Source organism: Lemur catta, chromosome 8, assembly GCF_020740605.2.
Source record: "Lemur catta isolate mLemCat1 chromosome 8, mLemCat1.pri, whole genome shotgun sequence".
NCBI classification, from domain to species: Eukaryota; Metazoa; Chordata; class Mammalia; order Primates; family Lemuridae; genus Lemur; species Lemur catta.
The window spans coordinates 65,819,480-65,846,084 of record NC_059135.1 but is presented as its reverse complement, the minus strand read 5'-3'; the positions used below and the strand labels follow the sequence as shown (position 1 = coordinate 65,846,084).

Genomic DNA, 26,605 nt, shown 5'->3' with positions numbered 1-26,605 from the left:
GAGTCCTCACCAGATACCAAACCTGCCAGCACCATAATCTTGAACCCAACCTCCATAATGGCGAGCAATAAATTCCTATTTTTTACAGCTGTGTGTGGTGGAACACAGCTATAGTCCCAGCTACTCTGGAGGCTGAGACGGGAGGATTACTTGAGCCTAGTTCGAGGCTGTAGAGCTCTAGAATCATGCCTATGACTAGCCACTGCACTCCAGCCTGGGCAATAAGCAAGACCCCGTCTCTAAATGAATTAGTGAATAAATGAAAAGAAAAATTTCTATTGTTTATAAACTACCTAGCCTGAAGTATTTTGTTATAGCAGCCTAAATGGGCTAAGATAAGGGGTCATGATCTGACAAGAGGTAAGACTTGTCCGAAAATAGTAGACTAGAGATGATGGGGTCCAAATAAGTTCTACAAGCATGCCAATAATGTCAAGAGGTCAAAGAAATAAACTACAACTGCTGGCTGAAGTGGTGTCATGGTTTAAACAGTCATCTCCAAGAAAACATGTCAATGTCCCAATGCCAAAACCTGTGAGTGTGAACTTATTTGGAAAAATGGTCTTTGCATATTTAAATAAGTTAAACATCTCAAGATGCGACCATCCTGAATTATCCAGGTGGTCCTTAAATCCAATGACAAGTGTCCTCATAAGAGACGCATGAAGAAACACAGAAGGTCACATGAAGATGGAGGCAGAGACTGGAGTTATGCTGCCACGAGCCAAGAAACACATGGAGGCACCAGGAGTCGAAAGGAGCAAGGAAGATTCCCTGCTAGAGCCATCAGAGCCCTGCTGGCCCCTTGATTTCAGGCTTTGGGTCTCCCTAATTGTGAGAGAATACATGTCTGTTGTTTTAAGCCACCAGGTTTGTGGCAATTTCTTATGGTGGCCCTAGGAAACTGCTACCGATGGCGAGGAAAATGCTTCTGGGGAAGACCTTGAAGGCCGGGCAAGGGCCCCAGAGGCAGGAGGAAGAGTCAGAGGAGGGAACAGAGAGAAGCAGTCACGGCAGCAACAGTGAGGAGATGCTGCTGCTGCTTCAGAGAGGAAAGAGGAAGAGAAAAGCTCGACATGTAACTTGGGGTTAAACAGCAACCTGAATGTCATTCTAGGCCCTATTAATTTTATTAGCCAATGGGGAGTCACCAAAGATGTTTGAGCAAGGAAATAAAACGTACAACGTGTTGTATTAGGAAAATTAATCTAGTATTTAAAAGGAGAGTGAACTAGAAGCAAATATCTGGCAGACCTTCCTTTTGTGAAGAAAGATGCTTGAAAAACAAAAATCAAGTGCCCACGTCCTAATCCCTAGAACCTATGAATGTTGCCTTACGTGACAAAGGGACTTTGCAGATGTAATTAAATTAAGGATTTTGAGATGAGTCGATTATCCTAGATTAGCCAGGTGGGCCCTGAATATAATCACAAGTGTCCTTTAAGAGGGAGACGGGGGAGATTTACCTGCGGAGAGGAGGAGGTGGTATGACAATGGAAACGGACTGAAGTAATCTGCTTTGAAGACGATGGAGGAAGGGACACAAGCCAAAGGAAGTGGATTCTCCCCTGAGAGCCTCCAAAACTGCAAGAAAATAAATTTGTGTTGTTTCAAGATGCTAAATTTGTCGTGAGTTGTTACAGTGGCAACAGCAAACTAAGTTTTATGTTTTCTCCTCTGGAATTCTGATAAAACTTTCTTCCCCTGAATTCTTCCTGCAATGATTCTTCCTTGCTTTTCCCCTCAGCTCACCCAAGCTGGTCCCATTGAATTCTTTCAAGGCTCACGTTCAACATCCCATCTCCCTCTGTTTTAACGCTTCCTAACTCAGTTGCTTCAGACCTTTGCGCCCTTCAAAACTATACATCATTACCGGCATATGCCACATAAAGGAGTCGGAGAGAATCTACTGATTTACTCACACGCCCACCTGTTCCAGAAAGGATTTAAGAATAAGCTGCTTCCCTCCAGAGTAATGAAAATGTTTTTATATCTTCATCTGCGATGATGCTTCTATGGATGAATACAGATGCAAAGATTCAATGAGCTGTATACGTAGGATTTGTACTCTTTACTGTATGGGCTCCATGCCGCAATGAAAACATAAAAAAGAATAAGCTGACTCCCCTTCCTCACTTCTTGAGGGCAGGAGAGTGGGTTTAAAGTCTCCAAAGAAGAAGAGAGACAGCAACGTATGTCGCACTGGGAAACTGACGTTTGTTATAAAAAGAGGCTGGACAGGTGAAAATTGAGCATTAAGGACCATGTATGTACGGTCCCCAGAAGGGATCTGTATATAAGCCCCTGGAAAGGACACCAAAAGAAATAAGCTAAGAAAACAAAAACAAAAGAAATGAACCAGAATATTAACAGTTTAGAAGGTGTTGCTTAAGAGAGTACCTTCCAAAAATTTTTGATCCCTAATTATAATAGAAACTATATTTTACACTTCAACTCATTACACACGTGTATATAAAATGAAAACAAACATTTTCATGAAACAATTCTTACTCTGGCAACTTGTGAGTTTTTATTCAAAACATCTATTTCCTTTTATTTCTAATCTTGGGTGTGACTCACTAAATTGATCCAGTAATGGACTGAGACCTACAGTTTGCAAAAACACTAAGGCATGAGTATCAGGGACTGACCTGGGCAAAAAGATGCTGATAATATCAAAAACCTACTCTCTTCCTCTCTTCTAGCTTTACGGCTATAGCGGAAAAGGCTTAGAAGTGTTACTTTACAACAGAGAGCCAATTAAAAGAGCTTTAAATTAAAATACAACATCTGTTTTTAAGGAAAGTTTTTAATTTTCTCATTATAATTTTTTACTTAACTACTGTTAAGTCCCAACCCATCTGGGTCCCAAATCTGAGACTCAGTTTGATATTGAGTGCTCGATTCAAGGAACCTATCTGCTGTGAGATATGCAAAGGGAAACAAGACATGACCCTTGCCTTCAAATAGTTTATAATCTACCAAGGAGGGAAAATACTAAAAAATAACTACTAAAGAACAACAAAAAGTAAATGCTACAGGAACACAGAAAAGGGAGAAACTGACTTTAGCCAGGAGATGAGATCCAAGAAAGGCTGCAGAGAGACTGAGATGGCATTTGCACGGGGGAGGGGTGCAGGGAGTGGAGGAAGAAAGCAGTTGACAGAGGGACTTAGAGTGTAGAGGAAGTCTCGTGAATAGTAGGCTGTGGCAGTTTTAAAACATGGCTTCAGAATTTTTTGGCTCTCTTCCCATGAAGAGGTGGGATCTATATCCTCTCCCCTACAATCAGGCTCTGTCACAGCTTGACCAATAGAATATAGTGGAAGTGATACTGTAACAGTTTCTAGAACCAGGTCTTAAGAAACTGTTAGTTTCCACTTCCTGTCTCTTGAGACACTGGCTCTTGGAACTCAGCCGCCATGCTCTGAGGAAGCTCAAAATAGCCCATGCAGAGAGACCACATGTAGGTGTTTCAGCTGACAGCCCCAGCTGAGCGCCCAGCCAACAGCCAGCATCAGCTGCCAGACGTTGTGAATAAAGGAGCCTTCAGATGATTCCAGACCCCAACCTTCAAGTATTCCCAGCTGAGGTCCCAGACATTGTGGAACAGGGACAAGCTGTCCTGGTTGTGCATGTTCCAAATCCCTGACTCAATAAATTGTGAGCACAATAAAATGGCTATTGTTTCGTGCCACCATGTTTGGGGTGGTCTATTATGCAGCAGGAGACTGACTGGCACAGTAGGCAGTCTAGCTGGGCTACTGTTAAGAATATAAAGGATGTGGTAGAAGATAACCAAGGAGAAGAGTCTGAAAGAAGATGCACCTAATATCTTAAAAGTCAACATATGCAGTTTAAAGTTTCTTCCATATAAAATGGTGAGCAGTTGATGAGTAAAGGGAATTATTAAATACATGATTGGGTTAGGAAGATTTTATTAGCAGCAATATGCATGAGGGATTTCCAGCAAGCTCAAAGAAGCATTTGACATAGCTACAACAATCATGAATGTGGCTCTCATAACTATACCCATCTTACAAGTGAAGCACTTGAGAGGGAAAAATAATCTAGAATAATCTGACATCTAATCCAGTAGCAAATCCCTTTGGCTCTATCATCAAAGTATATCCTGATTCTACCCATCCTCTTCTCATATTTGTAGGCCTGGTCCAAGCAATCACTATGTTTCACCTAAACCAGTGCTTATCCAAATAAATTACCATCTGTAATAGACAAATACTTTTGTAAAACACCTTCTTCAATGAGTTCAGTCCATGACCACTTGTTCAGTCATGGTAATGTCAAATCGCCATAACAGTCTCTGAATGCTTAGTCTCAATTTCTATACCTATCATATTATAGATGAGGAACAAATAGTTCTTGGGATAAGAACTATAGACTATTGTTTTCAAATTCTCTATAGATATCAAATTTTCATGATTTAGAAACAAAAAATTGGAATTCCTGGGAATTCCTGGGTAGTACTGAAATACTTCCAATACTCTTTACTCACTATTATGAATATCTTTTTAAAATTGCTTAGTAATATTAAGCTCAGTAGTATTTACAAAAACGGTAGCATAAAGAAAATATTCAAATACTAAAAAATGTCTACAAACATTATTGTATAGTATTTGAATAACCTAGTAAGGTTAGCAGCACTACAGAATCATGTGTCCAAATTGTCAATTTACTGACTTATTTTGCTTCCAAAACTCATTACCTCTTGGCACACTAGTCATAGGATTTTGTAAAAAATACTCTACACATAAATTTATTAATATGTACTTTATTTGCAAGAATGACTCATTGTTAGCAGCAGACAGGGCCTCGAGCATACATGGATAATCTGGCAACAGCAACAAGCAAGTCAAACTGGTTAAATTGTGACCACTTCTCTCTCATGCTCCTCTCTTGATTCCCGGAATAGTCGACCTTAACCTTCTACTCCATGTGTCAGCGTTTCCTGCTCTGGCTTTCAACCTGAAGTCAGTAGATTCCTTAGAGCCCGTAACGTCTGTATGCTGTTTGTGGCTAATGGCCACCTTATCGGACAATGCAGGTACAGAGAATCTCAGAAGACAGAGATTGAAAAAGAGAGGAAAAGCAATCTCAGAAAATTCAAAATTCTAGGAAAAGGAAGTCGGCAAAGAACCACATCAGAAAGGATCATGTGATCACTAGATGTTTCAGAAAATTAAAATGAGGGAAAAATACCAACAGCCCATACAGACACAGACCAAAGTCCCAGACAAAATTTGAGAATGGATTTTAAACACCTAGAAAGTGTTTATCCCTAGGCACCCCAATAGTAAGAGCAAGTCGTATAAGATTAATCCAGTTCCTTTTTCATTAAGATTCCTGGCTGGGCCCAGTGGCTAACACCTATAATCCCAGCACTTTGGGAGGCCAAGGTGGGAGGATGGCTTGAGCCCAGGAGTTTGAGACCAGCCTGGGCAATATAGTGAGACCCCATCTCTACAAAAAAAATTTAAAAATTTGCCAGGCATGGTGGTGCACACCTGTAGTCTCAGCTACTCAGGAGACTAGGAGTTCAAAGTTGCAGTGAGCTGTGATCACTCCAGCCTTGGTGACAGAGCAAGACCCTGTCCCGTAAAAAAAAAAAAAAAATTCCTACATTCTGACAGTTCAAGGGACCATACGCATCCAGATTTTAACAAGGCATTTGAAAAAAATCTCTTATGAAATATTTGTGGTCAAGATGAATAAAAAGTTAAACAAATGTATCTGTTAAGTTACTACATTCAAAGGGTGCTGTTTAGGAAAAACACCTATCTTCCCTAAAATGATGGAAATGGAATTTAACCAAGGTAAATTTAAGGTTCTACATGTAGTAAAAGGAATAAAAGATGGGGGCACAAGCAGACACAGGGTGAGGGAGAGAGGACATGGCAGTAGCATCTAGGAAAAAGACTGGGGTTTCTGTTGGCAGTCAACTATGCAAGCAGGACCATGCGGCTGTCTGGAATCTGAAATATAGCAGTGTTGGCTGCGTAATACAGGCATGGACGTAAAATAAAAGAGAGAGAGAGAGGGAGAGAAAACCCAATCAAGAATATTGCAATCATCTCTAGATACTGATTTTTAAAGACTTTAAATCAAACAGAAGGGTGGGCAACAAGGTAGGCAAGGATGGTGATGACCACTTGGAGATATTCTGCTTACAAAAGATAAGAAGGGTGAACATGACAGCTCTAATCACGTCAAAAATACTATTATACTCTATTTTGTATAGCTGAAAAGGGAAGATCTATGAGCAAAGGATAAACAGAAGCTGTATTTCCTATAGACCAAAAAAATACCTTACCAGAGTTGTCCAAAGGCGGAGTGGGCTCTTAGCAGATATCACATTCCCTAGCTTTGCACAATTTCAGTGACGGATGAGGGTGCACTCACAGGGTACAATGCAGAGCAATGGCAGGCACTTAATGGATGGACTAAATACCTCCTCCCGATCTTGTGACCCTACGGAGAGTCTCCTGGGTAAGTCATGAACACCCCTGAGACAGAAAGACACACACACGCACGCGCGTCTAATCCTGGCATTTGGTAGGCACTTCAGAAACATTTAACGTATGGGAGCAACATCAGACGAATATTAGGAGAGAAAGAATGTTATGTTCTGAAGACCAGAGACTAAAGAGGCAGCAGTAATAAATGTGGACTCTTTTCTGAAATGCTTCCTAAGGAAGTGGCTTATGAAAGACATAGGGGTCAAAACATTTTTTTTAATGATAGAGAAGACTTAAGCCTATTTCTAAGCTCAAGGGAAAAAGCCAAAAAGAGGACAAATCAGAGAGAGTTGAGGGAAAAGGACAGAGTTTTAAAAATGAAGAGCAAGACCTTGGAAACAGAAAAGGAAACCTAGACTCAATCTCAAAATATTAGGCACAGAGTTAAGTGCTGGATAAGATGTCTAAGACACATCTTCACACGCACAAAGAAAACTATTTAAAAATATTCTCTTTTAAATAGTTTTTCAAACACACACGGGATAGGTAGCAATTTTATCACAAACACCACAATCTGCCATAGTTCCATGATCCTCTGAACGATATTAATTCCCATGGAATTCCTGAAAGCATACACAGAAGATTTCTTTAAAACAGTATAAATGTCACAGTAGCAAAATTAGAAGCAGCAGAGGACTGTGTAACAGATTTAACCCTCAGGCACTAGGTACCAGGTACTGATAATTGAGCTGTACCAACCTGCTGAATGAAAGACAATAAAAAGACCCAAGGCTTCTATAGTAAATGGCATTAGTGGATTACTTTAATATTATGAAAGGTACTATGTTGAGATGTTTGAAGGGAGAAAATTCTCGCTTTAAAACTTACCTTAGCTAGTGATATTCTAACAGTAACATCTCAAAAATAAATTTTAAGTAAAAATGAATTGTTCCATGTTCAAATATTTTTAAAACAGAACAGAATAGCCAAATGATTGCTACTAACTTGAATTATTATAATATCTTTTCTGTCCCTAGTTTCACAATTACCCAAATAATAAATAGATTGTATCGGGCTGCTCTGGCTGCCATAACAAAACACCACAGACTGAGTAGCTCAAACAACAGAAATTTACTTCCTCACAGCTCTAGAGGCTGGAAGTCTGAGATCAGGGAGCCAGCACGATCAGGTTGTGGTGAAGGCTCTCTTCCAGCTTAGAGAGGGCAGCCTTCTCCCTGTGTCCTCACCAGGGTAGAGAGAGAGAAAGTTCTCTGGTGTCTCTTCCTATAAAGGCACTAATCCCATCGGGAGGGTACCACCCTCATGACCTCATCTAAACCTAATTACCTGCCAAAGACCCCATCTCCAAATACCACCACACTGGGGGTTAGAGCTTCAACACACGAGTGGAGCGGGACACTCTTCAGTCCACACCATAGATGAATACATATAATTTAAACAATCATCCTTAAAACTGCAGCCAGTGACTGTTCCAAAATCCAAATCTAATCAGATCCCTTGCCTGCATAAAATTCCCCATAGCTAGTACAGTTTGGGAATAAGAGCGGAATCATTCAGCACACAGTAAGTAGTCTTCATGGTATAGCCTTCACCCTCCTCTCCAGCCTTGTGTCACATCAACTCCCATTCGTACCCTAAGCTACAGTCCAATTAAACAACTTGTGGTTCCCAGCATACACCATGCTCTTCTTATGCCTAGTATCTTTACACTGAATGTTCCCTGTGCTAGAATACCCTTCCCCTATATTGCCAGGCTAACTTCCACTTATTAAAGTATGCACTTAATACCTTCTAGGGTCAGAACCTTCCCTACAGCCTTCCCCCCAAAGCCAGTCAACTGCTCCCCCTTTGGATCACTGCCTCATGGTCTACGCACCTTCTGCATCTGCCAAGCTATACTGTAACCACTGATTCACGTTTCCCCTTACTAAGCTGTGAACTCTCCTGAAGCCAGGAACAGCAACTTGGGTCCCCATGTCATCAGCACAGAGCCTAACACATAACTGGTATTCAGAAAAAAGCAAAAGAAAAATTGAAGAGCTAAAAGCATGAATCAAATAGACTCTAAAAGAGTTTTTTAAAAAAAAATGATAGAAGCATTTTTTTAATCCTAACATTTCATACCCATATCCTATAGACGTATTTCTAGCTAGTTATCTCTCTTGATTTGCACAAAGATTTGATGATATCTCAATCCCCAGCAAAAGAGAACACAACATAAAAATCTCTGAAAGATCAAGAGTAAAGAGAGAGGGAGAGAATGATAGTGCTCTGCCGTAGGACTGGCAAATCCAAAATGCACAGAAGAGTGTCTGTCTTTATCCACAAAACAAACTTTACATTTTCCCAGTGTTACAGGCTAGTTTACCACCTCTTAGTATTTTTCATAAATGCCAATGAACAACTGATAGGCTCTTGCAAAGGAAAATTCTGTCCCATTTAGACCCACAGATGGCATTTTTAGGCTTTAAATCGATCAAAGCACCTTCCCAAGAACAACTCATCTGTGCCCTCCTTCATCAGAAGTGCCAACTTTACTAGAGTCACAGCAACTGTGGGTGGTTTGGGCGGAAACAGCTTTATAAACTGTACAGTTGGCTACAAATGCCGGTGGTCATTACTGTCTGAATTATACTTGCAGGGTCGCTGGACCTTCAGCAGACGGGTGGTTGAATCAAGTACAGGGAAATGACTTTATGTTTTTTCTGACTCATATTTTGCTTTTTTCTCCTCCCAAGAGAAACATGCTCCTCATGCTACATTTTCTGATGACCAAACATTAACTCATCCACCTAAATCTCTTCGATGACTAAAAAGTTCCTTGCTTCATCATGAACCAGCAGCTTGAAATTTTTATGTAAACATAAGAAAGGGAGTCAGTTTGTTTTTGTTTTTATTTTTTGGTTTTGGGGTTTTGTTTGGTGAGACAGGGTCTTGCTCTGTTGCCCAGGCTGGATTGGGCAACATGATCATAGCTCATTGCAGCCTCTAACTTCCAGGTTCAAGTGATCCTCCTAGTTCAGCCTCCATAGTAGCTAGAACTAAATGTGCACACCACCACGCCTTGCTAATTTTTTATAAAGATGGGGTCTCGCTATGTTACCTAGGCTGGTTTCGAACTCCTAGGCTCAAGCCACCCTCCCAGAGTGCTGGGATTCTAGGAGTGAGCTACCATGCCCAGCCAGGAGTCAAATGTTTATTCTTTTCCTCAACCTATGACATCCCAAAAAATAAATTTCAATATACTCTGAAGTGCAGATTCTTTGACATGAATCTACAAAAGAGATTATATCCAACCAGCCCTTAGTAGAGGTAGAAAAAAAAGTGCTATGTGTTTTTGTCCTATGGTTATAATTAAGATTGGAAAGAAAAGCCTTCAGTTTTACCCTCTAAGATATCATCAGATTTGAATTACTCCTATCTCATCCTCAAATCCCTTTGGTGTGCTTTTTTAAAAGTGCCTCCACGTAGTTCCAGCTTCCCCTGAGTGACTCCTTCCTGCTTTCAACTGTTCACCACTCACTCAAAACCTCTCGTCTCTTGTCCTAAAACTTGCTGATCCCATTTCTGTATTCTCTTTCATCATTCTCCTTCCCCAAATCCTAACAGTGTATCTTTAATGACTCATGGGAAAGATAATTTTAGAAATTTAAAAATTGACAGTGGTCCACTGTGATAAAATGGAGAATGTATAACACAAAATAACACCTCCCTCCATTTAAAAGTACAAGTATTTGTTGTAACCACTACACAGCCCATCGTGTGCTGTGTAGTAGTTACAAAACAAGATCAGCTTTACCGGACTTAAAGCTTTGTGAGAGGGGCTGATGCATCTTCATGTCCCTCCACACACAAACAGAGAAGGGCCTCGCTGAAGTCCAGAGAGGTTTGGACCTCTTCCACTGCAGTTGATTTCCGGTATTAAAATATTTTTTTAATGATGAAACAGGGTAACAAACACTGTGCATGTTTTAAATACTTAAAAAACATGCCAGGCAATACTATCAGGCTAGTCTCAACATAATTACATGGTCCAGTAGTAAGACACAAGTTCAAAGTTAGATGATCCACATCACCTTCCTTCAATCCTGTTAGCATATTTCTAGGACTCTATCATTCAAAGGTAATGTCAAGATTAATGTGAAGCCCCTTGTGAGTGGGAAGCTTGGGCCAAAGGACCCTCCTACCCACTACCAACCCAGGTCTCAACAGTGAACACACCATCTCTGCCCTAAAGGAATTTATAAACTAATTGGGAAAAAAATGGAGACATCCTCCTCCTCAATATAATGGAAGAAATATTGCACCAGGAGGCCAGGATTCTACCCTGATCCATCAGTACATTATTAACCATCAGCAAGTTCTCCCTAATATATTCAAACTTCAAAGGTTTTTTTTTTTCCCCTTGTAAAATAAAATAACACTATTCTCTGCCCTGCCTCCTGCGTGAGGTTAAGAAGATCACGTGAGACATGGTGTTGCTTTGGTAAACTACAAAGCCCTCCACAAACGTGCGCTACATAGCAACAAAGCTTGAACCCTTAACCAGATGCTGCCTTATCATCACCACTAAAAAATCCTTAATGACATCTATAAATATATAAATTCAGAAACTGAGATTGTTGTGCCCAGGGAATGACCAGGGAAGCTGCAGGGAAGCTGAGTGGCTACAATTTGAAAGTAAAGGCATTCCGTGGAGCCCCAGAGGGCTCTGGCACTTTTTCTGTGAATATCTGAATATTCCTTGTAATTTTTTTCCCTTGTTGAAATAACTTCCATGAGTAACCAGATGACTAACCCAGATTTATTCCCTAAGATCCCATTCTATGCCAGGCTTTTTCTTCATTTAAAAATTCTAGAAAAAGTCACTTGCTCTAGCCGTCTCCTCCCTCTCAACCCACTATATCTGGTTTCCTCCCTCGTGCCAAACTTACACAAACATTGCTAAAGACGACTAAATTACCAACACAAACTGCCCTCCTGAGCTCTTCTCCCATTTGCTTCCCAGGAGTACCTGGGAGGGGCCCTGCCTTCCTCTGTGATGAGAGGAGCCTCTGTCTGTCCTCCTACCTCCCAGGCTCTTCTCTCAGGGTCCTCCAAGCCTCATCCCTTGGGCCCAAGGGGCAGATCCACCCTCTCCCCTTCCCCCAGGAGATTCCGATTCCCCCTTGAACTTCACTGCCCCCTGGACCAGGAGGGAGACGCTCTCATCTGTGCAGCCCTCTCCTCTGAGCTATTAATTCTTTTTCTTCTGACTACCCACTGGACAGCTCCACCAGTCTGCTCAAACTGAGCCTGTAACTTTCCAGCATTCTCCACTCTCCTCCCTATTCTGTTAACTGATCACCATCCACCTGATCCCACCCTACAGATCAGATCAGTCACCACAGCTCATCAGCTCCGCCTCCCAGACAGCACTGAGGCTCCAACATCCTCTCCAGCTACAACGGCCAACAACAAGCTCCGGCCCCCCTCATCTCTTGCCTAGACGGCTACTCCCCCTATGCGTCTCCCAAAGTGTGGAACATGTACTACCAGTGGTCCCCCAACGTACTGCTAGGTAGGTGTTTCTTCGGCTTTTTTTTTCCTTTTTATTGCTTAGTGTTTTTCCTATTAGATATTAAAATAAACTCCTAAGTAGCACATTAAGACTGCATTTCCACAAGTATAAGTGCTTTGAATAAACTTTCATGAATAAACTGGGGACCTCTGAAAAATTCCACCCCATACAGCATGGGCCATATATACCCCTGCATAGACTATCACAACCTCATGTGGTGGGCACAGGCATCAGGTTTAGAAACTTCCCAGGAGGTGTTTCCAATGCAGACAAGTTTGAGAACCAGTCCGTTAGAATGAGCCTGAAGCAAGAATTGGAGGGGAAAAGGCTGAGTGTACCTAAAGAAAGTAAATAGTCATATATATGGCAAACTGATAGGAAGGGTGCCCAACTCACCCTGGCTTGCCCAGGACTTTAGCACTGAAAGTCCAGCACATCACGAGTCCCAGGCAAACCCGGACAGTCAGTCCACCCCACTCAGATAAGGCAGTGTCTGAAATTTGGGAAGCAGTGCTAGCATTTCAGAAAAATGTGTTCAGCACAATGTATCCACTATCCTTGTGGTATTAACAGCTGTGAGGCTACCCAGGGATCCACTATGGAATAAAGGTGGAATACTCCAGGGACATCCCAGGATAAGTGGTTAAGTTAATGGTTCTCTTCAATGCCAACATCTCAGAACTTTCAATGTACTAAGATACTTTACATTAAAAGAAAGATATAATGTCCTGCATCTGCCAAACTTATGAGGACTTTTTTCTGTGACGCACCTTATGTACAATTAAGATTTCAACAAACATTCTTGGTAAATGCTGCCCTACATAGACTTCCATACAATTTTCAGAAAACATAGATCTGATAATGTTACTTCTCCATTATCTAACCCTGTGCTTAAAAAAAAAAAAAAAAATGAAACTCCTTTGCAGGTGGTCTATTTTCTCAGCATTCCCATCTTTTATCCCTTCCTGTGCTGGAGTCCGATGTTTCTCAAACTTTTAGAAGCATCCAAATCACCCGGGGATACTGTTGCAAAGCAGACTCTAACTCAGTAGGATACAGGTCGGCCTGAGACCACAGCTCTAGTGATGCCATCACTGCTGATCCAAGGACTACCACACGTGGAGTACTAAGGTTGTGGCCATGGTCAGTTTTAAAGGATGCTGTCTTTACTGTAAGCCTCTGTGCCTGGAAAGCCTTTTCTCCTTTTCTCTACCTGATGACTGCCTACTCAACCTTCAGGATGCTCAAGAACATCACTCCCTTGAGAAGATGACCTTCGATGCCCTCTCAAACAGAACTGCTCATCTCAACTTCATGTTTAGAGCTCCGATCTGGCACTTCACTCTATTGTATACTGGCTATTTATTTTTCTGTCTCTGCCAAGCTGAGCTCTCTGACAGCCTTTCTATCTATACATTCAGTGCCTGGCACATAATAGCTACTCAATAAATCTGTATAGAAGGAGGGAATGGCCACGAAAAGGAGATAATGCATAAACTTTGAGGGAGACGTTTAGAAAACAAGGCTGTTATGCAGTATCAAGTCTGTCAGTTTGAATTTATGTGGTTGGAGACCTTCAGCAGGAAAAATAAGTAGAATCTACACTAGCATTGCAGAGTCAAACCACAAAAGAACAACACCATGCTTTTTTTTTTTTTTTTTTTTTTACTGTATAAGAAAATAAAATTCCCAGGTTTCCTGACATGAAAACTAAATCCAGAAAATCTTCTGTTTAACATTTAACAGACTAAAACTCAACAAGAAGCACAGTGGGAAATGAACTACCATTTCACCTCTAAGTCTATGTTCTTCTACTTTATGAAGAATCCTTCTGACAATTCTAAGTTTAAACAAACCTTTGTGAAAAGAGTACTCCAGCAGGTTTAATGTAGTCACAGCTGTCAAAAACATGGGCAATGCATCACACTTAAGAGAGCATTTGAAAATGTGTCAATAATTATAATTAGACACTTGTACCAGATCTAATATACTTTCTCTACCCTTTAACTTCAACTGATGTGAAATTAAAACCAGTTTCTTTAAAGTGCAACTCTCAGATCATAATTTAATCCTAAAGTAGATATAAAACCTGTCACACTACAGAGATACAGTACATTTTACTCAAGAGGAGAAAAGGCCATGGTATTGTAATACATCATTTTAGGTAAGGTGACCACCTTTAATGCTGAAAGGGTAAAATACATTATCGAGGTGACATAATCTTCTAATATTTACTCCACTCATTTGTATTTCAAGATTGTCTCTTCAAAATTATGCATGACCCACAGCGCAGAGCTAACATTTTGCTTTTCTACCGATCTTTTTTTCCTCTATATCCATATGTATATAACTACAAATCTGAAACTGTACTATGTTTTATGTTTATGTGTATGGAACTGTACTACTTTATTGTACATAATTTACATGAATGGAATCATACTATGTTTTTAGTGTCCTGCTTTTTCTATGTAATATTACTCTGAGTACTCTCTGTGATCATTAATTCATTGCAAAACTTTCTCCATGTCTACAATGGATAGGGCAGTATACCAGGCAAAGGATACACACACACTGTATCAAGTAGACATATCCTATTTATATTGATAGTGTATATATATATATATACACACACACACATATACATACTTAGAGTATATATAGGGTAGCATACGTAAGATACAGAAAAGAATTAAGGATGGACTAGCCAACAAAAGCCTCTTTGAGAAAGTAACTTTTAAAGTGAGATCTGTCTCTAATAATTTATCTAAAATAGTCTTTTTACTGATCACATAAGGTTCCATTTTTCCATTTTATGAATATATATATAAACCTAACCTCTTGTAGAACATTTGTTTCCTTTTTCTTTTATTTGCTACTCTACAGCTAGATGAATAAATCTCTACACTTAAAGAGATTTAGGCCAGGCGCGGTGGGGCTCACGCCTGTAATCCTAGCACTCTGGGAGGCTGAGGCAGGAGGATTGCTTGAGCTCAAGAGTTCTAGACCAGCCTGAGCAAGAGTGAGACCCCATCGCTACTAAAAATAGAAAAATTAGCCAGGCGTTGTGGCCTACACCTGTAGTCCCAGCTACTCAGGAGGCTGAGACAGGAGGATCCCTTGAGCCCAGGAGTTTGAGGTTGCAGTGAGCTGCGATGATGTCACTCCACCAGGGAGACAAAGTGAGACTCTGTCTCAAAAAAAAAAAAGGAAATTAAAAAGGGATTTAATAAGTGATTTTTTTAAATGAGTAAAAAAGGCTCAAAAATTTTCCAGAAAAATTACATTTACATGAAGAACTCAAAATTTCCAAGTCTTTGAACTTGGAATTCAAACACACTGCTTGCTTTTGGGAGAGCAAATTCTAAAGAAAAAAATATAGTACAAGGAATAAACATGAATTTTATATTAAAGTTTATTTACTTGGGCTTCAATTTTTAAATACATCCAGTTTGCTAACCACCAGGAAATCCAATCATCAGATGAAGCAATACTGGTTACATAGCTCAAAATTTCAATAATCCCTATTTTACCTTCTTCACATTACAAAATACTTCAAAAGATCAAAAGCTGTCTCCTCTGGTACGTTCCAAAGTCATAAATAAAATATTGCTGTTTTTTTAAAGACTGACTGTCATATGCCTATTGCCTTTTTTAAAGCTATTATAAAAATAAAACTTTTTCCCTAAGTCTAAAAATCCTTTGCCGCTATTCCTGATCAATAATAAAAAGCTGACTATATGAGTTTCTTGGTCACTAAATGCCTACTTACCACTCACCATATTTAAAAAAAAAAGAAAAAGAAAAAGATAATCGGCCATAGAAGCTCTGCTTTTAACATAAAGCACAAACCAGACATGGTGCTTTAAAACAATCAAAGTAAAGCTGTGGTTAGCAAGGCTTCCAAAGCCCTGAGTTCTTCACAGACTCAAACTTACAAACAAAAAAAAAAAAAAAAAAAAACAAGCTCCATTTACTGGAAGGAACAAAAAAGAGAAAGACTGAAAGAGAATGAACAAATTTTTAAACTTTAGAAATAACTTAGTCTACGTCCTTCTTCTTTTCTTAGTGCCTCCGAAGAGGGTATCGAAAATTGCTAATGCCGACTATATTGCATGGTGGGGTATTGGAAAAAGTTTTCAATTAGCAATAATCACGCCTCGGACAAACCTCATTGGCTACGATACTGCTGTCTGTGCCCTTCCTGACAGATGAGAAAAGGAAAACACCACGAAGACAAAGGTTAAGAAAAGGACTTTCCTGGGCCACAAAATTGATTTACACCGGAGAGTAGACTGGTGCTTGAGTCTATGGGTTGTTCTCTCATTCTCACCATGCCACATGGCTTCACAAATACAGAACAAAAACCAAATTCATGATACAACCTATACTGAAATTTAAAATGCAGATGCCCTTAGATTCAGCAATTTCAATCTTTGGTATTTACCCTCAGATATATAGGAGATAAATAGATAGACATATAGACAGATAGAATGATTTATCTGTGGGTGTGAGGATACCTTCCAAGACCCCCAGTGGATGCCTGAAACCTCAGACAGTACTGAATCCTATATATTTAAACAGTCCATTACTGACAATGGTCTCACTGTACACCTTTCCTTTACTTCATATCTTGCATTGTGTACACGTATTCCTTTCATAATATAAACATATCAAAACATAAAACCTCTTAATGAAATTATTTAATTTCTAAGAAAAAATGTATAGGAACCCACATTACTGTGCTATCTGGGATGAAAATAAAAACACCAATTCAAATTTTTTTTTAAAAAGTCAGAGTTGTGTGGCCCCAAAAGGAGACAAATCTCTGAGAACAAAAGAAATGCCCTCCAGGAAGATTTCCATGCACAACACCGACATCTGAGGTTGATTTACCCCACCAATGCTCAGAATGCCCTAAAACCATATGACTTTAAGGGATCAAAGGGGAACCAAGTGGGAGAAGGGAGAGGAGCTGAGGTGGACCTAGCTGATTAAGAAACAATGAGTTGGAGGGAATCCTAAGCAAACAAGCCAAGGAAAAAAAAAACTCATCTGAATTTGAAAAGGACATTCCATTCTAAACTGGCTAAAAGCAAGGGTAAATCTCTAGCAGAGTCATTCTACTCTGGCACTTTTTCCTCATCTCAGGGCTCCAGCAACCTCTTTTTCCCCTTTTGTATCACCTGTGATACAAAAAAAAAAAAAAGAAGCCATAGTTAGAATCAGCTTCACCTAAATAACGTTTAGCAAAATAGATGTAAACGTGAGTTACAGGCGTCACCCATCAAACAGCATATCTGCCTTTGATTCTATGAGCAGATGTTTATCGGTTCCCATGTTCAAAAGTTGAAGACTGTGATTTTACTCCTTAATTAGGATAAACATTTGATTTATTTGCAAGATAAGGCACTTGACCCAAAAAAGTCAATAAGAGACTTTGAACTGTTTGTAGCTGGCTATTCCTGGTCAATAATAAAAAGCTTCTTCCCATTTCCAAAAGGATGCTTTCCTCCAGAGCATTCCGATCCTCTTACCAGTGCCAAAACAGATCCAATAACCAATACAAAGCCAAAGCCTCAAACCCTTATCCCCAGGGTTCAGAACCAACTTCCCAACTTCTCACAGAACTCCAGCAAGACTTCTATGTTCTTGTTCCACCAGAACCTCCACCGCAACGCCACATTCTATCTCAAACCCACTCCTCTTGCCAACTTTTCATTTTCTTTAAAGATCAATGCCATTCTCCCAGTCATCTAGGTTCCAGAATTCAAGTATGTTTGTCCACCCCCTACCCTCCTTCTCATCACAAAAGTAATTTATTTGCCAAGCCCTGTGGCTTCTCCAGCCCAAGGGCAAAACCTTAGCTCCATCCATTCTCATTTCCTCCCAGCCTCCAGGCATCCCACCCTCTGCCACTAGCCCCATCAACCTTGGCCAACAGAAGGCCATGTGAGAGGGGCTCAAACCCACACACCTATAGGCACGATGCAGTTAGCAGACAGAAATGATGCAGGCTAAGAGTTAAAAAAGAAAAAAGAAAGAAACCCACCAACACAAGAATAAACAATAAATAGCAACTAATGCTGGGCCTCGGTGTCTGGGAGAAAACAGGACGAGCTGGGACTGTGGTGAACACAGTGCCCATGTCCCCTCAGACTGACACAATCACAAGTAGCTCTGGCAGGTTCCTGCAGGAACGCCATCCTGGTGCTGCCAGAGTTTTCAACGTTGCAGGAGCAGCTGAAAATTTGAAATCTTTTAATGAAATCTCCCCATTTTTAAATGATGGCAACCATTGCCAAAACAAAAAATGTTCTAAATACAGTATCATACAGGGCACAAATGTGAGGTGTATTCAGCTCAGGGGCCACCAGTTTTCAACCTCTGCTATAGAGAGGGGTTACAGTCCAGATGTGTGACCTCAAACATGTCACGTCACCTCTCCCAGTCTCAATTCCTCCTTCTGTAAAATTGGGATAATAAGAGTAGGTACTTCACAGAGTAGAGTGAGCATTACATGAGATACTACAAGGGGGCCTGATGAAGGCCAGCTGTGCATGTATCATCTTAACCTTCAGCCTGGCATTCAAAATAAACCATAGTGTGGCTCCCAATCTCCCTTTCTAGGCTTGCCTCTGTGATGCTCACCTTACTGACTTTGTATAGTCAAGTCGAATCACAAAGCACTTTTAACAATTAACCTGCTGTTCTTTCCAGTTGTCTCAGGTCTTGCATACATACCTCCCTAGGAGGCTAGGTCTTGGGACAGAGTCTGATTCTAGTGATTAAAAATATGTGCAACTGTTTTATACAACATGGCTCCTAAGCAAAAACAACCACCTCATATTTCCTTGCCCTATTCCCTCTTTTTGGAATGCTGCCTATTCCACAAGCTATATAGATACCTCTCAACATGATAACATCAAACTGGGACCTCTTTCAAAGGCCACTTCCTCAAAGGTGTTGGTTGATCCTTATCCCTCCGTATCTTGCGACCAAGATACTCAGCATTCTGCCATTTACAGTTGGATGTGTAGTTCTTCACTGTCCTACTCAAGTGCACATTAAGATCAACTTGGCTTTACTGAGCTTTTCATGTCCAGCCCAAAGCACAGGAAGACTCGATAAAAGCTCAATAAATGAAGGACAAACAAAAGGGGACAAGATGAAGGAGCAAGAAAACAGGGAGATTTTAATGATGAGGACAATGACAATAATGATGACTGCTGCCACCAGTTAAGCTCTTATGTCTTTAATTGCAAAGAGCTGTCCATACTAACAATATATGGGGTCATCTCTTCCACTTCCCTCTCACCCTTTGGGTGCATGCGATCTCAGCAGGTACTCCTGCTTTTCCCCTTATTACTGGAAGTCGCCATCCTATTCAAATAGAATCTAAATAAACAGGGAGCTAAGTGGCTCCTGCCACCAGTTTAGATGAAGCCGCCCCACCTTTGATGCTGATGGGGATCAAGATGATGATGATGATGCACTCTTGGAGCTGGTCCAAACCACAGATTACTCACTTTAATCTGATTTGGAGAAACAAGCAAAGACCCTTACACAGACAAAATAATTTGGCGGGGGAAGACAGCATAGGATAGGAGTGTGGACTTTCTATAGAATGATTGAAATCCATATCCTCCCCCCAAAAAATTATCATCCAGACCAGCAACTAGTCAATAAACAAATTAAGGCTAATTTCCACAATATCTAGAACAGTTTTTTCTAACCGCTTATTAGGACCCATTAGCAAGTTGTGAAATCAATTTAATAGATAGAGACCAGAATTTTAATAAAAATTAAATAGAAACTACAAAACATTTACAATATCGTTTTGTAAAACCGGTAATTCAGCTTCGTTTTTAAATATGCATGTGTATGTATGTTGCATGTACTAGGTTGTGATGTAAAATGTATTGCTGGGAGTCAAAAATGTTTTTAAAACACTGAAATAAAACATTTATGTTTATATAAAGTAATCTCTGCTGACTGACTGAGCTTTTCCATTTTTTTACTAGGCCATACACGTAAGATATTTGTTCTTGCCACCTGTTGTTCACAACAGTACAGGTTCTTCAAGTGCAAAAAAACATATGAAAAATATCATTCGGCACACTTGTCCCTTACCATTTTCCTTACTCCTGAAAAGGAAGATAAGGGTCACTCTAGAATAACCACCTATGCTTTTTGTTCCTAGGTATATTGCTATCTTCTGTAAGTCTGTGACATCAAGACAAGAGAAATTGTTCCAAAAGCTCCAGCTTTCATGGTCATGTTTGCTTACAAGCATTAACCCACCACTTAAGGAGAGTAATCAAACACATTTTATTTTCACCCAGAGTGTAGCACTCCTCATCAATAGCTGCAATACTGGAAGATTCAGAACTTGGTTTAAAATACCACTTCAACTCATCCCTTTATTCCAGAATGCTTTTTCTCAAATTCTTTTTGTTGCACATTCTTCTCAGTAGCCACTCTCTAAACTCCAATTATCATCCCACTTGTAACATCCAGTTTTATCCAATATAACCCCTACCTTTCTTATCCCCTCTGTACATTTCTCAACAAACTCAATGTTCAATCAATAATTCTTCCATAATTGGCTAAAGAAAAATCCCCAAAACTAGAGCCATCTTATTTCTCAATGGCATCTATGCTGCAGAGTGACCATCAATGGCCAATCTTGGCTTTCACAAATAAGCAAAACAGCCAGCCATCAAGTATGCAAGCTGAACAGTTCTATGTGGTGTGTCCGCTCAAATCAACCCTTAAAGCCTATCAAAATAAGAGTTTACTTTGGATTCCACCCATTTTCCAAAGAGGTTATGCACATTCTTCCACCTTGCACATAAGCACTGCCTACCACCCTGTGTTTTCACAGGTCAACTGTTTGGGAACATATGCAACAGGAAGAAGTCGGAGTAAAGGGGTCGATTCACTGAGTGTTTAGGTCCCAGCCATACACACATTAATGCAGGATTCCTTGCTCCATAGAACATAAAAAATTAGTTGAAATATTCTTCCCAAAAATGGAAGCATCACCTTTAAATACAAAAACAAACAAAAAAGGGAACATACACTGAAAAGAACACAATAAATGTTTGTTGAATTGACTTAGGACAGACAAGTTACAACATCAAGCATAGAGGAGTATCAAAAAGTTCCTTCTACCTAGAGTGTCTTTCGTCTCTGCTTCCCAAACTCATCCTTAAGGACCCCAGTGACTGGCCTCATCTTCTCTGAGATTTCCCTAATTCCCTAGAGGACTGGGTCCCTTTGCTCCCCTCATATGCAATTATCCATTCATTCTCTCAGCAATTAAAAAAAGATTCATGGACTGTGTGTGGTCTGGGCCAGGCATTGTGTTAGGTGCAAAAGATACACAAATGATGAATAAAAGACACAGTCCCTGTCTTCAAGGAGTCCAGTAAGAGAATTTGGAAGGTTTTAAATTGGTGAAGGGGAATGAATTGTGTCAAAAGAATAAATGAAGAAATGAATAACTTTAAGTCCTTGCCCTCAAAGAGATCAATCAAGTCCCAAAATGAGGAGTGAGGATGATAAAATGCTAGCAGACTCCAAAGGCAAAAATGGCAAAATCCGGGAAGCATTGTTGCTTGCAATGAGATTACCCTGAGCCCTGAAGGATCTGGCTCTCCACAAGAGAGGGGAAAGGGTGATGCAGAGAGCAAGAGCAGTCAAGGTTTGGCCTTAGAGTGAAGGAGAGCTGACCTCCTGGACATCACCAGGACACCTGTGCTAAATGTGGCCCCTTCACCTCACCCTGTTCACCAAAAAACGACCTCCACAAAATTTGGAAAGACTGAAATTTAAAGTTACCTTTCCCAGTCACAGAAACAAAGGCCAAATACCCAGAGTCAACAATGAAGCAACCCTAATGGGCAGAGTGGAATGTTGGTCAGAGAGTGAAACTCAAAAATCAAACAACTGAGTAGTGGCAGCTCTGAAAAACAAAGCTCTCACAGATCACATAAGAGCCTTTGGACATATAAACAAGCTCAGATTTCCCAAACTTGCCTATAAGAGCACAGGAATATTATTCAACTGTGCAGTCAGTTTGAAGACTGGGAGCAGGGGGTGGATTTTTCTTTTTAAACTCTGAGAAGGAAGCTCCTGGATCTCTTATTAATTTTGAGAGTGTTAGTTCAGGCAAAACTACCTCCCATCTGAACCAAAGGCTGACCACACCAACTTGATGAAGCTCTTTCAAAAGGAGTCTTTCATTTGAAAGTCCTTTCCAACACACAAATCCTGGTTTGGAATTTCTGATTCTTAAACTAGCATGGCAAGCAGGAGCAGTCCCTGGCCAACCACTAAAAACGAAGAGGTAAATCTTCCATTTGGTTCTTCTGAGAGCTGGAATTGGCCACAGAAAGAAACACAAAGTTTTCACTCCAAAAGATCAAAGAGGGCATTTTGTACCAGGAAACTCAATTCCAAATCCTCATTTCCAGGAATAAAGCCACAGTGCCCAGTACTTGCTTGGGAAAATAAAACAGGAGACTCTATGGATTCCAATTAAAATCTGATGGCTTTATTTCCCAGCCTCACCAGTTTAATGTTGTTAACATTTTACCTAGGCACCGCTTTAACTTAAACACCACTTCCAGCTCTGAATTACCACTGGGGAAAAAATATGAAAGCATTTTAACACTTCACCACAGCATTCTTTGCCCCATCCCAAGTACCAGATATATAAGACAAGGTGATGTTGAAAAGTACCAGCTTCAGCCCAGACCATGTCTCCCATAATTGGAGTCAGGCAAAACCTCACGGTAGCCCATGCTATTATTTTAGTCACAATATTGGAAATCAGAGTGGAAGCAGGAGAAAATAGTGGGGGCAGGAGTAGGGGGGGACGGACATACTTCAACTTTACTCAAGTATAACAAACAATAAGCTTGCTTTAAAATTATTACCTGGGGTCCTGTCAATCAGCCAATAGTTCTTGTGTACCTACTTTTTACAAGGCACCAAGCTAAGTCTATATAGTCAGCATAGCACAGTAAAATATTCCCCAAGTGATCATTGTTAATGGTTATGTGTTTAATTTTCTTTATCGTTTTACAAAAAATGTATGTATCGTGTATGTAGGTTATAAAGTCTAAAAATAAAATCAGCACCCATGAACCCAGCACCCAATCCAAAAACCAGAACATCACCAATACTATATCATCTACCTTCCTCCTCCATCCTTATTCCAGGTTCCTACAACACACACATACACACACACACACACACACACACCCCCAAATAACCATTATCCTGAATTTGGGGGTTTCAGTACAAGTATGAATGCATCTTTATGACTATCTCCTATTCCTAACAAGTGAGTTGGCTTTCCAAATGTGGCAGTGATATATTGTTTCCTCTTAAAAGATGATGTCTTTTTTTTCAAGTGAATCATTGCTTTAAAGAAAAATATTAAGTAATTAATAGGCTAAGTGAGACTTAGCCATGGTAAACTCACGAAGATCATATGTGAACGAATGCCAGTTGCACAATTACTGGCAAAAGTGGCTAAGGACATGAGTTCTGGAGTCCCGAAGACCCCTGGTTCAAATCCTCACTCCACCACTTAAATTTGCCAAGCCTCAATTTCTTATTGTAGAAGGTAAAATGATAATAAAACATATGGTTGTTGTGAAAATGGAAATGAAAAAGGGCATGTAAAGAGCTGAGCACAGTGCCTGGCACATATCCAATACCCCCCAATTACCCCATCGTTAAAATCACCCAAACATATCATAGGGTCTTGCCACCATCAACGGTTTACTTCCGCAGAATTCCTAACCAGTTGGGCATGAGATCTCTTCACATAAAAATAAATCAAGATGCAGGGATCCAACAGCCAAACAAGCCACCGACGACAGCTCCCAGTCCCAGCATTGATTCCATCTTCACCTCATGACCTTGAAGAGCAGGATCATTTTTCAAATCCATTTCTGTCCTGTTCCCCTCCCTCCCTCAGAAAGCTGGACTCCTCAGTCCAGCCCTGAGAATTACCTAGAAGCCTGTCATGATCATCACAAGACTAGTTCTGTCTGATCTAGGGTAAGACCAGAGGTATAACCTCTGTTTACTGACTCAATCATGTTATCTCGTGGATGCATGAAGAAAATTTGGTAAATCACTACTTTGAAAAAAAAAAATCATTACAATGCTATTCATCAAATTAAGTTCCTCACTTCTGAAATTCATTACATTCCTGAATATGGCATCTTTACTCCACATCCTTAATATTCTTTTAAATGACTTAGAGATAGCAAGGAACCTATTTGGACTCAAATGATCACTCTCTTCCAAGGTACGAAAGTTGTAAGACTACTACCTACATCAAGTTTTATTTAAAACCACCCTCAAGTAAAACTCACTAATACAGCTGGAAAAGGAGAGAATGAACTCAATCTATATTCATCTCAATTCTTGGTCTTTGTGATCTATCCAGAATTTATCTCAACACCATTTACCACCTTTGAGTATCTGCATGAGGGGTGATAGTAGAGATATTATTATCCAACTCCCAATTATATCAACTTAAGGTCTACATTTCAGGCTTCAAAAGACTTCTGTTTTTTCATTCCAAGACAGAAAACAAAAACAAGTGAATCACAAAATAAGTGATTTGATCTTAGAAGACAGTGATCCAGGTCCCATCCAAGCCTAAGATAACCTCCTGACCCGTGTCCCCACCAGTGAAATGGATGAGGCCCCTATTTCATACTTAAGCAGTCTGCAAACAGCAAAGCTGCATGGCAAGGCAGTGTCTAAGGTCAGCACAAGACTAGTGTCTGCTGGCTGCCCAAGCCCGGGCCCCTGGCCAGCAACCCACCTCCAGAGACAAGTGCCAGGACATACTATAGTGTTTCCATTTAAGGCCCGCCACTTGGATCAGCCCATCTCTGAAATTTCTTAACACCACCTTTCCAGGAAGAATTTTTTTGGGGAAAAGGGAGGTGGTGTCTATTTTTTGCCACCGCCTTCCCTTGGGCTGTCAGAGCAATCTGCATCTCTGGGACAGGATTCTTTAAAACCACTGGGTTATGTCTCAATTCAAGGGTCTCTTTTCAAAAATACATAATACGTGTATAGAACCGGTTCCTTTTCCCATCATCTAACGCCTATCATACACCCCTCAAACAAGAAAGAAAAGCCCAATAAAATTAACAAATCCATTGTATCACCTTGCTACCTCTCTCCAAAAGCCAAATTAATGACAACTTTTCAACCAAGACTTTTTTGCTACTACTAAGTGGAATGTTTTCTTCCCCAAGTAGCTTCTCTCTCGTGCAAGGAGCATTCAAACCTCCAGGGGAAAGAGGAGGTGAGGAGAGGGTGGGAGACATATCTGGCACAAACTGGACAGAGCTGAGCCAGTCTAGAACCCGACGGAAGTTACCGAATCCAGCGGCCCCAGAGGCCCACATCTCTCCCCAGCGCGCCCAAGGTTCTAGCCTCGCTGTTTTGGTTACAGTGTTGAAGGAAGGGTTTTAAACTTGGCAAAGTACCGTGCAACATCTGTAACCACATTTGCCTTCTGGGGATCGGAAGATGAATCCCACATTCCTGGCTTTGAAGCTTTTTGAAACTGCAGCTAGGAAGAACGGAGGGAGGGCGGGAGTTGAGCAGAGTTTATTGGCTGTCTCTCCAGCAGAAAATTCCTCTTGGAAGAGACGGATATTTTGAGGGTGGGGGTGATTCGCCCATCTCTTTACTCTACCAAGCTCAGCTAGGAAGGTAAGCCCCGTGGCCCGGCGGCCAGATCCATTTACAAGTCAGAGGTGCACACCCTGAAGGAGTTCACTACACGCACATACACACACACACACACACACACACAGCCCAGTGCAAACCCGCGACCCCCGCTCCATGCCTCTGCCCTCCCCCATATCCCACCAGCAGTTCAGGGCCAGAGCAAGACAGTTTTGTTCCGCGGCTGCTTCCCCCACCGAGAGGGGATCGGGCTTGGGGGAGAAAGGAATGAAAGCGAGGGGGAGGCACCGCAGACGCCCACCCTCCCACCGCCAACCCCTGTCTCTTCTCCCGCTGGGCTCCCTCCTCCCTCGGTCCTCCCGGCTCCCGCAGGCGCGGCCGGCGACCTGCCCTCACCTCTGGTCCCGCCGCGGCCGGGGGCTGAGCCGGGGGAGGCGGAGTGCGAGGCAGCCGGGCGCTGCAGGTCGGCGCGGCGCGGGGCGGCGCGGGGCGGGGCGGGGCGGTGCAGCCGGCGAGGGAGCCCGGAACTCTGCGGAGCCGGGGCCGGGGGCCGGGGGTCGGCCCCGCGCGGCGGCGGCGGCGGCGGCGGAGCGGTGCGCGGCGCCAGGGGCTGCCCAGCCCTCGGGCCGGCGCGGCTGGCCGAGGAGCAGGCTGGCAGCGGCAGCGGCAGCGGCGGCAGCCACCCGGGGGAAAGAGCCGGGGGAGGGAGGGGAGGCGGGGTGAAGAGGAGGAGGAAGGGGAGGAGGGCGGGCGGAATAAACTTCCCGAGGCGCAGAGGCTCGGGCTGGGAGGACGGCCGCGGGCGGGCCGG

General features: G+C 41.5%; 1 protein-coding gene and 1 pseudogene across 3 annotated transcripts in view; both read right to left on the bottom strand.

Moving 5' to 3' along the window:
- ACVR1 (activin A receptor type 1) overlaps nucleotides 1-26,275 on the bottom strand; it is a 125,122-nt gene extending 98,847 nt beyond the window's left edge. The window contains exons 1-2 of one of the 3 annotated variants that reach the window (XM_045558946.1): nucleotides 26,191-26,275; nucleotides 1,467-1,584 (exon numbers count right to left, since the gene is read on the bottom strand). The gene's annotated coding sequence lies outside the window, so the exon portion shown is untranslated. The remainder of the gene's footprint in view (nucleotides 1-1,466; nucleotides 1,585-26,190) is intronic. The other 2 variants (XM_045558947.1, XM_045558948.1) reach the window with 2 other exon arrangements.
- On the bottom strand, nucleotides 16,126-16,244 carry LOC123644299 (annotated as a pseudogene).
- Nucleotides 26,276-26,605: the final 330 nt, after the last annotated feature.